At 46.6% G+C, this 15,891-nt stretch overlaps 1 pseudogene; it reads right to left on the bottom strand.

Annotated features, from left to right (window-relative positions):
- Positions 1–525: 525 nt before the first annotated feature.
- On the bottom strand, positions 526–644 carry LOC148510691 (5S ribosomal RNA; annotated as a pseudogene).
- Between the last annotated feature and the right edge of the window lie 15,247 nt (positions 645–15,891).

Below are 15,891 nucleotides of genomic sequence, written 5' to 3'. Positions count from 1 at the left end.
CACTACACAGCCCAGCCAGCCCTAACTCCCACCCTCCCTCTTCACTGTCCACAGCCGAGTGAGAAAATGGCGCCGACGCGGGTACCTTATATAGGATCCAAAACCCGCGAGACTCGGAAGGCGGGATGATGATGTTTTGCCTCGATTTCAGAATCCGAGTCAGGCGGGAAAAGTCGAGCCTGACTCGGATCGGACTCGGATCAGGGGGGCTCGGGGGGGTTCGGATTTCAGAAATCCGAACCTGCTCACCCCTAGAGGAGATAGGGGACTACTAATGATTAGGTCAAAAGTACATGTTGAAGTTACAAGAAAAGGCTCATGTTGTTTAGATTCACATGGGGTTTAGATTCCAAATTGTATTTAAAAACAATGTTCCTTTCCAAGAATAAAAGTTTCTGAATGATTATTGCATATTGCAAATAGTCCTCTCTCTTTTCTCATCTTTTCCATTTCCGCATGAGACTGAATTTCGATCTTCAGGTATAGGCCTTCATGGGCTGGTTCAAGGATAGCCTAGAAACGGATTAACTACAACACCCGGTATTCTCAGGAGGTCCCCCATCCCAGTACTAACCAGGCCCAGTTGTGTATAGCTTCCAAGATCAGACGAGATTGGGCACACGCACACTGGTATGGTAGTAGATATTCACAAGGCTCCTCACCATTAAATCACCATTTGGATTTGATAGTAGTCAAATGAAGGAAAGGGTAAATCTACCACAGCTGGTATTCTTTGGGGGTCTCCCTCCCAAGTACTATCCAGGCACAATTCAAATTACCCCACTTGGGCACCCATCAAAAATGGGAAATGATGTAATAGTAGTAGAAAAATGGTGCGATCTCATAATAGTCATTAAATCCTTTAGGGACCATTGTATCAAGAGTGAAAATCCAATACATCTCACGTTTGGACAGGAGGTTTCCCAAATCACCCCCTCTTTCACTCAACATAACATGTTCAATAGCCTTAAAATTAAGGTCTTCCAGACTGGAATTATGTTTCTCAGAGAAGTGTTTAGACACCGCATGGCCTTCCACTTTGAGAATATCAATTTGAGAAAGTCTGGGTGTAAATCTCAAGGGCAAGCGATTTACACCCAGACTTTCTCAAATTGATATTCAGATAAGCAAAATTCTCCTTTTTACTTCTGAAAATGAATTAATTTTTTATTGCTTATTTATTGCATTCTGGTGGTTATTCCTCTTTTAGGATCCATAGTGTTTATTTTTATCTTGTTATACTCTATTAAATTTGTATTTTAAATGATATTAGCTGTCTTTTATCACTTTACTGGTCTATGCTGCTAAAGGTATTTTTATTGCACTAAGCACTTTAAGATTTTATGTTTTAATTTATATGTGTTCAGGTTGATGATAAGCACATCGGCACATAGCACTTTACATATATCACTATGTATCAATAGCAGGTTGATCGTCCATAGTCATTAACCCCCCTTCTCTATTTACAAGGTAGTGTACTCACCAACACTACAGGATATTGACAAAGGAGCAGACGCCCGAAGTTAACGCCCTTGGGTTTACTTGCATTGTGTTTCACTATTTTATATCACACCAGTGTTCTATTGATTGGTTTAGGTACTGGTGCCGAGTTCATAAATTATCCGTGTAATAATATAGTTATATATTAAATATTTGACTATAGCAGTAAAAAACAATCGGAAAATCCACAGTACATATCAGAATACAAATGTGTATTGATATAAAAGCCTAATTATTATACCGACTTTTAAGAATAAAATAGACATAATAATTATACAATGTAAACAGTAGGTGCTAACTGTTGTGAGATAGCACCGTCTCAGATAAATTGTAACATGTTAAATGGATGTCCTTTCAATAGTAGTGTAACAGGTTAATACATGCTGTGTAAAAAAAACATTCACCCTTTAATAAATAATTCTGTTGTATTCACCCTTTAATAAATAAAACAGTTGTATTTGTGGGTGTAAAGGACCTTATTCAGCACAGATCGCAGTTGAGATTGCAGCTGCGTAATTGCACACAATGCAGCTGCGAAAATATGCTAACGCCTGCCACAGCTCAGCCAGCATAGAGACGCCCATTACTGCCTTCTCACATCCATAATACCTCGCATCCTGCGTATACATAGGTAACATCAAAGCACGTCGGCCCCTCACGCACTATTACAGCAGGTCTGACCCACTGCAGAAATTGCAAGTCTCGTTGCACGCAGAAGACTCTCAGGCTGCGTAGGCAATCGCAGTGGCTAATTTATGCACGCCCATGCAACAGCGTTCAAATGGACTGGCATGCCTGTTTTTCTGCAACCACTCCCCCGTCAGCACCCCCAAATGCTCACGGCCTGTCACTCACTCTGTGACGGATTCCTATCTGCATGCGTAATTGCACTGTGATCGCTACGCACGTGCAGTGCATACGCATGCTCAATGGCTAACAATCGCTCGATCTGCGTACGTAGTTGCAATTGCAATCCGTGCTGAATCAGGCCCTGCGTACATAGTTGCAATTGCGTACGCTGCTGAATCAGGCCCAAGGTGCTTCATTAAATACATCTCATGTGCTTACCATTCATTATTTACACATTTCATCATTACATTTCATCTCCCTATTTCCTTTACACACAGAGCTGGGACAACTGCAAAGCTAAATTAAGCCCGAAGGAGCAATTACAATGTTTATGGATATACAGGATCAAGTGTGATACTGGTAAATTTCCCCCGAGAGTAACTGGGATACAGTATGTGACCCTGCAGGGACTTAATCAATAAGAGTACATTAACAAAAACAGAAAAATCCCTGTTGTAAAGCATTTGGAAACAAAAAACTGTTTTTTGCTTAGCTAAGTAGATTTTGTCTCTGATATATAACACTGTCCTTTTTTGTTGTGTTTTTGCATAGTTGTATGGTTACATATTTACGTTAGTTTTTAATTTCTACAGACAGATTTAAACAATAAAATATAAGATATATAAGTAGTAATGTTAGTGAGAGATAAGGTGGAGAAGTTCCCCAAAGCAACATATCAGCTTTTAGCTGTCATTTTAAACACTGTACTAGATAAATGATATCTAGAAGCTGATGGGTTGCTTCAAGCGACTTCTCCAATGTATCTCTCCAAGGCTTGATGCATCTCCCCCTATGTGTCTTAACAATGTCAAACTTTAGAGATCTATAGAAAGTCTCAAAAGAAACTGATTAATAAATCACTTGACACGAAAAAGTTTTTCAAATGTTTGAGAACTCAAACATAAAAAAGTACAGAGGCCAAGATGGAGAAAAGAAAAGGGCATATCCCATAAGAAATCTAGAATGTTTTATTCCCCACTGGTATTTCCAAACTGTCATAAACAAACAAAAAAGCAGCTTATGCAAAATTAAATTAAAATAGAACAAAAATGGATACATTTTGCTCCCATTCTTGAACCCATTTTATTCAAACTTTTTATAGAGTTGACTAAGTATGTACAGAGCAGGTGTAGAAAAATATACAGCCCTAAACCTATGAGCCTTGTCTGGTATTCTAAAATAGGGGGAAAAAGAACGTGGAGTTCACCCTATTCTCCATAGCCAGCACCAGGCTGAACCTGGTGGCTGACGCTATAGCAGGGAGACACACACAGCATGGGGTCCCCCTGCCATACCATCAACCAGCTTCAAACTGGAGTTTATCGGAAAGTGAGGACTCCAAAAATAAAATGCCCCCCCCCCCCCCCTGCTTCCGTGGCCCTAGGCTGTGGGTATATGGGTCTGAGTAAAATAATAGTTAATAATATTGTTCCTTACAGGCAGACTACAGGTCGTCACTTGTGGAACAATAAGTGCCTGCATACCCAGACATTAAGGGATTGCTGGCAAATGTAGTTTGCCTGTAAGAAAAAAATTAAAATAAACACAGCACATGGACACTGAAGGTAATAATCCTTTATTAAAAAACCAAACAAATCAAAAAAACAATCACATACCAAATCCTTGGGTAGCCTCCTCTTCGGTTCATGTAGGCATCCATAGGTCTTGGTAACATAAAAAGATGTAAACCCGATCCCGACGTAGCGCACTGCTCTCTGTACAGTGCCTAAACCCGAAATGACCGGTCACTCCTATTGAAATGAATAGAAGTGCTGATTGGCTGACAGAGTTGGAGTGCCGTTCTCAGCCAATCAGCACTTCACTATTTATGACAATGGCAGAGATCTGACTGTCAGTAAGTATTATTTTCTGTTATTGAATATTGAGTGTATTCTTGTAATAATCTTCGCATATCTGTTGCATAATAACAAAAGAAAATAAAGAAATAATGGCCCTGATTCAGAGCCGGACGCTCTGACCAGAGCGCTCGCTCTGAATCAGGGCCCACCTCCATTAATATGTAGCGTCCTCCTGGACGTTCGTATAGCTGTGGGTCACCACCCACAGCATATACGAGCGTGCAAAAAGATGGTCGCGATGGTCTTGACCATCGCGACCATCGGAACTGCGAGTGAAAGCCTGCGGTTGGGTTTCTCAACCGCAAGGCCAGGAGTGATTTTGGCTCTATCAGAGAGCCCAAATCACTCCCACTGACATCACTAGTGATGTCAGTGGGGCCGGCTTCAGACGGTAGGCGTTCCCTTGGGAACGCCTCTCTCTGGCAGGCACGCCCCCGGCACGCCCACCAAAGGGGGCGTGCTGTCAGTCACCACCGACAGCACGCCCCCTTTGATGAGACACTCCGAGTGAAGGAAAGTACTTCGTTCGCCGGGTCTCGCGCATGCGCAAGACGGAGCTTCCTCCGTCGTGCGCATGCGCAGTGGGGAACATCGACCCACTTGCGAGCGTACTGCCGCTCGCGAGTGGGTCTGAATGACCCCCAATGTCTGCAATGACGTATATTTGTGTTACAATGTAATATTTTCTTCTGTTTTTTTTGTGTGTCTTATCATATTAAGGGGTCTATGTACTAAGCAGTGATAAGAGACAGAGTGAAAAGTGATGTCAGTGATAAGGTGCCACCCAATCAGCTCCCAACTGCCATCTCACAGGTTGTGTTTGAAAAATGACAGTTGGGAGCTGACTGGCTGGCACCTTATCACAGACTTATCACTTTTCACTCTGTCTCTTATCACTGCTTAGTACATAGACCCCTATATCTTTCTATTGCGATCGCAGCTGCGATTACGCACACAAGTCTGTTGCAAAACTATGGCAATGACTGCAATCACAAAGCTATTATAGAGACGCCCAAAGTCAGCATAGAGACACCCCCTACCGCTTTCGCACATCCATAATACTTAGCAATCCCGCATATACATCTGGAACATCGAATAACATCAGCCCCTCACCTACACTAATATATCTAATTGATATATATGTGTGTGTATATGTGTGTACTGTATATATACTGTATATATGTATATATATATCCAGGAAAGCGTCTGCACTCACATCTCCATTACAGACGTCATTTGGGGTGCTCCCCCTGAAGCAAATGAATGATCCAGAATAGTGCAGTCAAAATGTAGATAAAGGGGCACTCACCAGACTGCATTCCACCACTTGGAACGCATCGTTACAGAAGCCAGAAGTATACAAATACCCGGTCACATGAGTCTCATAGGGCAGGTCCGGTCGTCATAGCGACTAATAACAAAACACATACCGCTGTGGGAGACTTTATCAGACGATAACTGATAATGTCTCCCACAGCTGTATGTGTTTTGTTATTGGTTGCTATGATGACTGGACCTGCCCTATAAGACTCATGTGACCGGGTATTTGTATACTTCCAGCTTCTGTAGTGATGCGCTCCAAGTGGTGGAACGCAGTCTACTTCTGGCCGGAGGTGTGCAGCTATGTGACACGTGGTCTGGCTGGCTATTTAAGGGGACGCAGGTAAGGAAGTCTGTGAAGCTGTCTTTTAGATATATGCTGTTTACTAAACTGTTGCTTTGCTGGTGGTCTTGAAAAAGGTTATGTAAGCATTAAACTTACCTTTTGCCTACTGAAATGCTCTGGTGAGTGCACCTAACTACAACAAATGATTATTAGCTGCTTGCATTGTGTGGCTCAAAATAGAAACATCAAACCTACATCAATAACATTCGATAGTATTGATTGTACTCTGGGGCTTGTGAGAGCACGGACCGAACCTCAAGCTGTACAATCAGCCAGGCCTCGAACCTGCTCGCAGAGTGACGTTTTACTACTTCCGGCCTTCTATGTCGGTCATAGCCGGTAATTTATGTACGCCCCTAAAACGCCCTGAAAACGGTGAGGAACGCCTGCGTTTTCAGACCACCACCCCCGTCAACACCCACAAATGGCCTTTCATGTCAATCAACTCTCGTAAGCCACTTCCAGCTCGTAAGCCATACGATTGACAGCATTTTGGATCGCAAGGTCTCGTACGCACATGCGCACAGCTAACCGCATGCATGCATGGTTTGGAAACATCGGATGCGTACGACCGAGCGGCCGCTTACGACCAACTCTGAATGAGGTCCTAATTTTCCCACACGTGCACACCCAAAAAACCTGGATCCATACTAAATATGTAGGGAAAGATGGTTCCATACTGAGGACCTGATTCTGAGATAGGGGAGACCAGGAGATGCTGGGGATAAAAGAAGAGGAGGTTACAAGTGAGATTGATAATAAACAGGAAAATTGACTGGCCCAAATAGCGCCCCCTGCCCTGTAGTGCCCTGTGCCATTGCACTGGTCGCGCTACCCTAGTTACGGCCCTGTGTGTGTGTGTTTCTCTATCTTTCATAATTGTGTGGGCATGTGTGTTTGGAGGAGGGCTGAGTCGCACGCTATGCCGATAAGAATGCAAACAGCCAATGTTTTTTCATCACCGCGCATGTGACCGGATTGTCTGCCCACAGAGACACAATACAGATCTGTACACAGGGTGCTGGAATTATATTAAGCATTCCTGTGCAGCGACTGGTAAATAACAGGGGGGTGGCAAATCCAACACATGCAGATGTTGCGTCTTATAGGAGTGTTGCTGGAAGCGACTACATACAGAGACACATCAGCTTACATAGACGACCTTACTCAGATGGAGAAACTGCACCTGACATACAGTAGGTATGTAGCAATTTCAGATGCTGCGAGTGGGCGTCTCAGTACTTGTAAATATGGGCGCATGCTTGTACACCAAGGAAGAGATTTTTAGCAGCATAACATCTGCGTCAGTTTCAGAATCAGGCCCTAAATATATTGAAAAAGATGGTTCCATACTAACTTCATAGAAATTCCTCTTTCTCCTCCTCTCTTTCCTCTTATTCCATCTCTCACTTCCCGTTCTTTCCTCCCATCACTATTTCTCTCTCTGATATTCTTCACCCTCCTTCTCTGATCCCGCTTCTTGTCCTCTTCCATCCCTTGTTTTGCTCTTTCCCCCTGTCGCTCCCCTGCCCTTCTATGTCTATGGGAAAATGTAAGAGGGTGACAGTTTAGAAAATGTGAGAGTTTAGCAGTAACCCCTCACATTGGTCTAGTTTTATGTTCAAAATGGGAAAACATCTGGATAAGAGTTAAAATCGTGCGAGTTTTGGCGTCTAAAAAAAATGCCTGTTTTAACACTATTACATTGGCTGTTTACATTGTTACATTGTTTAGTTTACTGCTAACTCTCACATTTCTAAACTCTCACCCTATTACATTTGGCCCCAGATCTTTGTTTCCATTCTGCTGCTCTTTCTTATTAATTTTGTGTGATGGAGAATACTGAGGGTGATTGTGTTAAGGTGCCCATCCACTAGGCGATTAAATTGAGCAATAACAATCGTTCATAAATCATTTGCAAATCGTTTACAAAAATATCTAAAATGACCAGCGATGCGTGTGCCCGCTGGTCATTTAGACAACTATCATCGTGCAAACATGCTGGACAACCTGATGATAACGTCAGGTTGAGCATATTTGCAGATGATTGATGAGCCTGCACTGAACGACTGCTCATTCAGTGTAGGCTCATCACAGACTGACAAACAACTGCACGATTACAATGTTGTAATTGTGCAGTCGTTTTCATATCTGTTAGTGGATGGGCACCTTTACTTACGCTGGGCATTTACCATACAATTATATGGCCGATCCACCCGATATCAACTGATCGGCCAGATAATTGTACAGTGTTTGCACGTGACAGACCGGAAAATATTGATTGGTGAGACATGTCAGAGGGGGAGTTAGGGAGAGGGTGAGGGGGTGTTACAGGTAGGGTGAGGATGGGGACACTGAGGAAGGTTACAGGGAGAGTAAGGGCTGGGACACTGAGGGGGTTACAGGGAGGGTGAGGGAAGGGACACTAATTGGAGGGTTAAATGAAGGGTGAGGGCTGGGATACTGATTTGGGGTTACAGGGAGGGTGAGGGCCACTGATTTGGGATTACAGCGGAGGGTGAGGGTGGGACACTGATTTGGGGTTACAGGGAGGGTGAGGGAAGGGACACTGAGGGGGTTTACAGGGAGGGTGAGGGCCGGGACACTGATTGGGGCTCACAGGGAGAATGAGGGCTGGGACACTGATTGGTGGGTCACAGGGAGGGTGGAGGTTGGTACACTGGGGGTCACAGGGAGGGTGGAGTTTGGGACACTGAGGGGTGGTCACAGGGAGGGTGAGGGCAGGGACACTGATTTGGGATTACAGAGGGGTGAGGGTGGGACACTGAGGGGTTACAGGGAGGGTGAGGGAAGGGATAGTGATTTGGGGTTACAGGGAAGGTGAGGGCTGGGACACTGATTGGGGGTTAAAGGGAGGGTGAGGGCTGGGACACTGAGGGTGGATTAAAGGGAGGGTGAGGGCTGGGATACTGATTTGGGTTTACTGGGAGGGTGAGGGCTGGGACACTGAGGGGAGGTTACAGGGAGGGTGAGGGCTGCGACACTGAGTGGGGGTTACAAGGGGGTGAGGGCTTGGATACTGATTTGGGGTTACAGGGAGGGTGAGTGCCACTGAGGGGGGTTACAGGGATGGTGAGGGCAGGGACACTTATTTGGGGTTACAGGGAGGGTGAGGTGGGACACTGATTTTGGGATTACGGGGGGGGGTCAGGGGAGGGTGAGGGTGGGACACTGATTTGGGGTTACAGGGAGGATGATAGAAGGGACACTGAGGGGGGTTACATGAGGGGTGAGGGCTGGGACACTGGGGGTTACAGGAAGAGTGAGGGAAAGGACACTGATTGGGGCTCACAGGGAGAATGAGGGCTGGGACACTGATTTGGGGTTACAGGGGGTTGAGGGTGGGACACTGATTTGGGGTTACAAGGAGGGTGAAGGAAGGGACACTGGGGGGTTTACAGGGAGGTTGTGGGCAGGGATGCTGATTTGGGGTTACTGGGAGGGTGGAGGTTGGGACACTGGGGGTCACATGTAGGGTGGGGCTGGGACATTGGGGGTCACAGGGAAAGTGAGGGCAGGGACACTGATTAGGGGTTACAGGGGGGTGCAGGTGGGACACTGATTTGGGGTTACAGGGAGGGTGAGGGAAGGGACACTGAGGGTGGATTAAAGGGAGGGTGAGGGCTGGGATGCTGATTTGGGGTTACAGGGGGGTGAGGGCATGGACACTGAGGGGGGTTAAAGGGAGTGTGAGGGCTGGGATAATTATTTGGGGTTACAGGGGGTTTGAAGGCCACTGAGGGGGGATACAGGGAGGCTGAGGGCTGGGACACTTATTTGGGGTTACAGGGAGGGTGAGGGCAGGGACACTGATTTGGGATTACAGGGGGGTGAGGGGAGGGTGAGGGTGGGACATTGAGGAGGGTTACAGGAGGGGTGAGGGCTGGGACACTTATTGGGGGTTACAGGAAAGGTGAGGGAAGGGACACTGATTAGTGATCACAGGAAGAATGAGGGCTGGGACACTGACTGGGGGGGTCACAGGGAGGGTGGAGGTTGGGACACTGGGTGTCACACGGAGGGTGGAGGTTGGGGCACTGGGGGTCACAGGGAGGGTGGGGCTGGGACACTGGGGGTCACAGGGAGGGTTAGGGCAGGGACACAGATTTGGGGTTATAGGGGGTGAGGGTGGGACACTGAGGAGGGTTACAGGGAGGTTGAGGGCAGGGATGCTAATTTGGGGTTACAGGGTGGTACACTGATTAGGGGTCACAGGGAGAATGAGCACTGGGACACTGATTGGGGGGTCACAGGGAGGGTGGAGGTTGGGACACTGGGGGTCACAGGGAGGGTGAGGGCAGGGACACTGATTTGGGGTTACAGGGGGGTGAGGGTGGGACACTGCTTAGGGGTACAGGGAGGTTGAGGATGGGGACACTGAGGAGGGATACAGGGAGTGTGGGGGCTGGGATACTGAGGGGGAGATACAGTGATTACATATTGTAATTGCAGGAGACCAGCACTCCCTGCACATAAAGATATCTGTCAGTAGGGTAAATAGCAATAGATTTATAAGAAAAATAAGGTGCACTCACTTACCTGATAGTGTTTGCCCCCGCTTCTCTCCACTTCAGGGTCCAGGAGATGCAGCTGTCGCATTGGGTCTCCTCCTGCTCCTGTATTAGTGCTGCTGCTCCTCTTCGGCACTTCCAGTTCTTCACAGTTCACACACAGCAGGCAGGGGGGCATGTCAGACAGTGCCTGTTACTAGAGGTCCCGCTGGTCCTCTAGTGTCCACTGGCAGAACATGGCCAGTGGACACTAGAGGACCAGCAGGACCTCTTGTAACATTACAGTTCTTAATGTGCATAAATGTCTTCTCTCGGGCGGCGGCCATTTTGGGAAAGACATTTTCAATAGCATCATTGCGGACGGCCAGACCATCCCACTTGACCATCGGCCCTTCTGGCATTTGCCAGAAGAGCCCGATGGCCAGTCCGACCCTGGTTGGGTATGATATCCCAGATGTCAGGATGCGCTTGTCAGACAGCGGCATCCCAACAGCCAAAATCCTGACACTCATAGGACTCAATGGTGAATAGTTTTCTAACTCCTAAACTAACCCCTACCCTAACCATTGCCCACCCTTCCCATTGCCTACCCCTAACCCTCCCCCCTTAGTGCCTAAACCTAACCTCCCCCTTCCCGCACCCTAAACCTAACACCCCCTCCTCGGTGCCTAAACCTAACCCCCCCATAGTGCTTAAACCTAACCTCTCCCTCCCCGCACCCTAATCCTAACTCTCCCTCCCTAGTGCCTAACCCTAACTCTGCTAACTAACGCTACCCTTCCTTGCACCCCGATAATTACCTTCAGGATGCCAACGGTTGGGATACTGGTGCTGGGATCCCGTTGTTGGGATTTCAGCATCGGTATTAAGACTGTTGGCACCCGGGATGCCGACTACATCCCATATGTGTATATGTATGTATATATATATATATATATATATATATATATGTGTGTGCAGAGCCATAACTAGACTTTTTGGTGCCTTATGCCAGAGTGAGCATTGGCACCCCCTCATTTTTTACATAGGGACATAAAAAAGGGGCATGGCCTCATGGGGAAGGGCCAGGGAAGAGATAGGGGAGACCAGGAGATGCTGGGGATAAAAGAAGAGGAAGTTACAAGTGAGAATGATAATAAACAGGAAAATTGACTGGCCCAAATAGCGCCCCCTGCCCTGCAGTGCCCTGTGCCATGGCACTGGTCGCGCTACCCTAGTTACGGCCCTGTGTGTGTGTGTTTCTCTATCTTTAATAATTGTGTGGGCATGTGTGTTTGGAGGAGGGCTCAAGGAGGGGGCAATGGCTGGGGGGAAAGCAATATAAGTGTACCAGGCCCCAAGAATTCTGTTGCTGGCCCTGGGTGTGTGTGGTAACATCTGTATCAGCAATCAGATAACATCCTCTACAAAAATGAACACTAATTACCGATTGGTCTCTTTGGCTTTACTTAAGATCTGCAGCAATGAATGACCATCTAAGCATTCAGCTTTTTTTACGTGATAATGTGTGGGTGTTGAGTTCTATTAAGGCATGTAAGCTTGAGCCTTGAAACATGTCTTGGGTCCCCACTGAATGTTCTAGTACAGGATGCATGGTTTCTTAATATATATATATAAAATGTGAGCAAAAAAGGGCCATCTGTGCCCCTGAAATTTTGGTTTATCAGCACAATTGGTTCATAAAAAACCCTATCAGTCTATGAACTCTTGTTCCAGTCTCCTCATAGGTGCCTACCTGCCTATGGTCTCCTAGTATTTGTGTAGGAGGGCTTTTTTTATCAGAAAGGCAACATTTTCTCTTCAAAACAAAATGTAAATATTCATGTGTAATACCCCACCAAAGTACTGTATAGGGGAGTGCTTAATGTCCTACATAGAGGCTGCTTGAGAAATCCACATCTGTCAGAGGGATCAGGAGCAGCCTCAGGTAGCAGTGGCAAGAAGGACTGTGTCTGGAGAGCCAACCTGAGGCTGAGGAGTGTCCTGCTAAGGGTGCTGAGTTGCAGCTCCTAGCTGAAGACTGGCAAGGAGAAGAAGGGGCACGGCTTACATCGACAGCTGGAGCTGTCAGTCTGGATGTGTTATTGAATCAGCAGTTAAAGACAATGATGAGACAGTGAGTACCACATAAACTTTAATCACTACTTGCACCAAATCATATGAGTAAGAGAGGCCTGAAATCTCCGGCATCTGACGGAGATCCTGGCCTCTCCACTCCTTCCCAATAGCACCGACACACCTCCATTTTGGGAAACATAGGTCGTTGCAGCCCCCTCCCTACCCAGAAATGGCAGCAGGCTGTCAATCACTCACAGTCTGCTGCTGGACTGCGCGCAGGATCGCAGACCCGTACTGCAAATGTGCAGTACGGGTCAGACCATAGGCTAAATGTAATAGAGTGCAAGCCGGCACTGCTGCGGGAATACATGTGAATTTGCCTGTATTTTTTAAAGCCGCAAGCGAATGAAAGGCTAATCCAGCTTGGTTTAGCTTTTAACATGATTGCTGCTTTAAAAATACAGACATTCTCGCATGTACTATATTCCTGCAGCTGTGCTGGCTCTCACTCTATTACATTTAGCCCCATATCTAGCAGTGCTGCCATCAGGGGGAGGAATACCAGGACTGGAGTCACATTCCCAGACAGAAGGGTGCCCGCACACAATGGCACTGTGCGATCCATCTCCCCTGTTGTTTGTAATCTCCGTATGCTAGGCATTACCAGGATCAACTGTGGATTGATTATGCTGTCTGCCGTAGTATGAATGTGTTGAGTGCTGAGTTGCTCATTAGTTTGCCAGGCTAAGACCCCGGGGCGGCTATTATAAGATGAGACAGAGAGTGAAATGCTAATAATTCACACTGTTTAATGTCAAAGTTTATCATGCAAACACAGAGGGCTGACTAACTCCGTATTTCATGTATGCACCATTGGTAAAATGATATAACACAGCACTTTGGAAGAGATGATAGTGTGACAGTGGGTGAAGAGATAAGAGTGAGACAGTGGACAGATTCTAGATGCTGCTCATCTGGTCTGTTCGGCTTCTCGGCTGCAATGGACTGTGATAAAACAGCTCATAAGCCTGTCGTTTTTGTCAGTTTACAGGAGAAAGGGTTTTCTGAAGTCCGGTGCCTGCAGCACTGGCTTGGAACACAGGGCCATCTTCATTTCTTGCCAGGCTGCTTCCGTTGTTTTGGCCCAGATAATTCTTTCCAGTTGAGCCTTCTTAAGGGTCTCAGTCAGGGGTAAAGCTCTGGATGCAAAATTCAGAATGAAATGGTGGCAATAACCTAACAGCTCAAGAAAAGTTCTCATTTGTTTCTTGGTGGAGGTTCTTGGCCAGGACTGAATTCGCAGTTGGGGTTTCACTTTTCCATTGCCAAACACATACCCAAGGTAATTGGCCTCTGAAAGCCTGATGGTACACTTGGCTGGATTAACTGTTAACCCATGCTGTTTTAAGCTGTCTAACACTTTCTGGACTTTGGGCAAGTGTGTTTCACAATCTTCTGTATATATGACAATGTCATCTAGATAAGCTATGGCGTACCCCTGATGTGGCTTCAGCAGACGATCTATTGCATGCTGGAATGTCGCTGGTGCACCACGAAGGCCACAAGGAAGCATTTTGCATTGATACAGGCCATCGGGCCATCGGTCTCTCTTAGAGGAATTTGCCAATACTCATTTGTGAGGTCTAGGGTTATAAAATACTGGCTACTCACCAAATTTTCCACTAGTTCGGGGTAATTTTATCTTGCTGTACCCGGACAAAGCTTTACAGATCTCTGTCATCTGGTAAAGTATCCAAGTCTCTAGTAAAAGTATCCTCCTCTGATATGAATTGCCCAGAGGTTCCATCTCCAAAGAGGACTGGTCATGCTCTTCCACTCTTCTCCACTTTATGAGGTAAGACCTTGGAGACTTTACAATTGCTTTGTCTCTGAGGTTCCTTTAAATGCTCAGCAAATCCTGGGAAATTGCATCCCAATATAAGTGGATAAGGGAGTTTAGGTCCAACTACAGCTACCACCTCATAAGTGCACCCCTTTATGGTGAGGCTCACTTGCAAACAGGAGAAGTTTTCTGTGGAGCCATGTACACAGAGTACTAACCATAGCATTTTGTCTACTGGCCTGGGTAGGACAGCCTCGGAGATCAGGGATAGCTCACCACTGAGTCTGTAATAGCCGGTAGTTCTCGGCAATTCAGCAAAACAGACTCCCACATTAATGGTGGTCTGGAATCCAGGGGTACCAAAGCTGGATATATAGTGCCCGTGCTGGCGATACCACCGCTTTATGTGACCTGGCTCTCTGCACTCAGGGCCTGATTCAGCAAGGGTAGCTATTGTGTTTGCAGCTCCGTAATTGCACGCAGGTCTGCTGCAAAAAATATGCTAATTAATGCAATTGCAATGCCTTCACAATGCCAGCATAGAGACACCCACGACCTCCCACTACCGCTATCTCATATCCGTAATACTTTGCAGACCTTCATAAACATCAGTAATTTCGAATACCATCGGTCCCTCATGCAGAATTACAGCAGCCCTGACCTTACTTAGAAATTGCTAACTTTGGCGCATGCAGTGAGCGCTCAAGCTGCATATGCAATCGCAATGGCCAAATTATGCATGCCTATGCAACGGCGTTCAAACGGTCAGGCATGCCTGCGTTTCTCCAACCACCCCTCCGTCACCACCCCAAATGCTCACTGCCTGTCAATCACTCTGCGATGGCTCTGCGTGATCTCCTTCACACTGCCAGCATAGAGATGTCCACTGCCTCCCACTACTGCTATCTCAAATCCATAATACTTTGCAAATCTTCATAAACATTGGTAACATCAAGTACTGTACCATCGGTGCCTCATGCAGAATTACAGGAGCCCTGACCATACTTAGAAATTGCAAACTTCGGTGCACGCAGTGAGTATTCAAGCTGCGTATGCAATCGCAATCTCTAATTTATGCATTCAAGAGATCAGGCATGCCTGCATTTCTCCGACCTCTCCTCCGTCACCACCCCAAACGCTCACTGTCTGTCAATCAGTCTGTGATGGCTCTGCCTGGTATTAGTGCTGCCTCATGTGCACAGCAATGCATAGTGCACAACAATCGCCTGTCTGCATACGCTTTAGCAATAGCAAGCCTTGCTGAATCAGGCCCTCATAGCAGACGACCACGGAGTCTCAGATGGGATCTCAGCGAACAGTGAGTCACAGGCCAGTGGGGTGCCAACTTAACGGGAGGCCCATTCCCTGGTTTCTTTTCCAGCATTTTTGCTCCAACACTATTACTAACTCCTTTAGATTCTGAGGATTGTCGTGTATGGCTAAGCGCTGCATACTCCTAGGGTCCTTATGAATTGGTTGATAACTACCGTCTCCACATCTGAGCAGAAGTGCAGACCTCCGGCTGGAGCCAACTCCGCCCCTGTCTGGCGAGTTCTGCAACCTGCTTCCGAATTGGGACCCCTG

This window comes from Taudactylus pleione, unplaced genomic scaffold (genome assembly GCF_031769625.1).
Source record: "Taudactylus pleione unplaced genomic scaffold, aTauple2 ptg000313l, whole genome shotgun sequence".
In the NCBI taxonomy this organism is placed as follows: domain Eukaryota; kingdom Metazoa; phylum Chordata; class Amphibia; order Anura; family Myobatrachidae; genus Taudactylus; species Taudactylus pleione.
The sequence above is the reverse complement of the archived record's forward strand: the minus strand, read 5'-3'. Positions and strand labels throughout refer to the sequence as shown.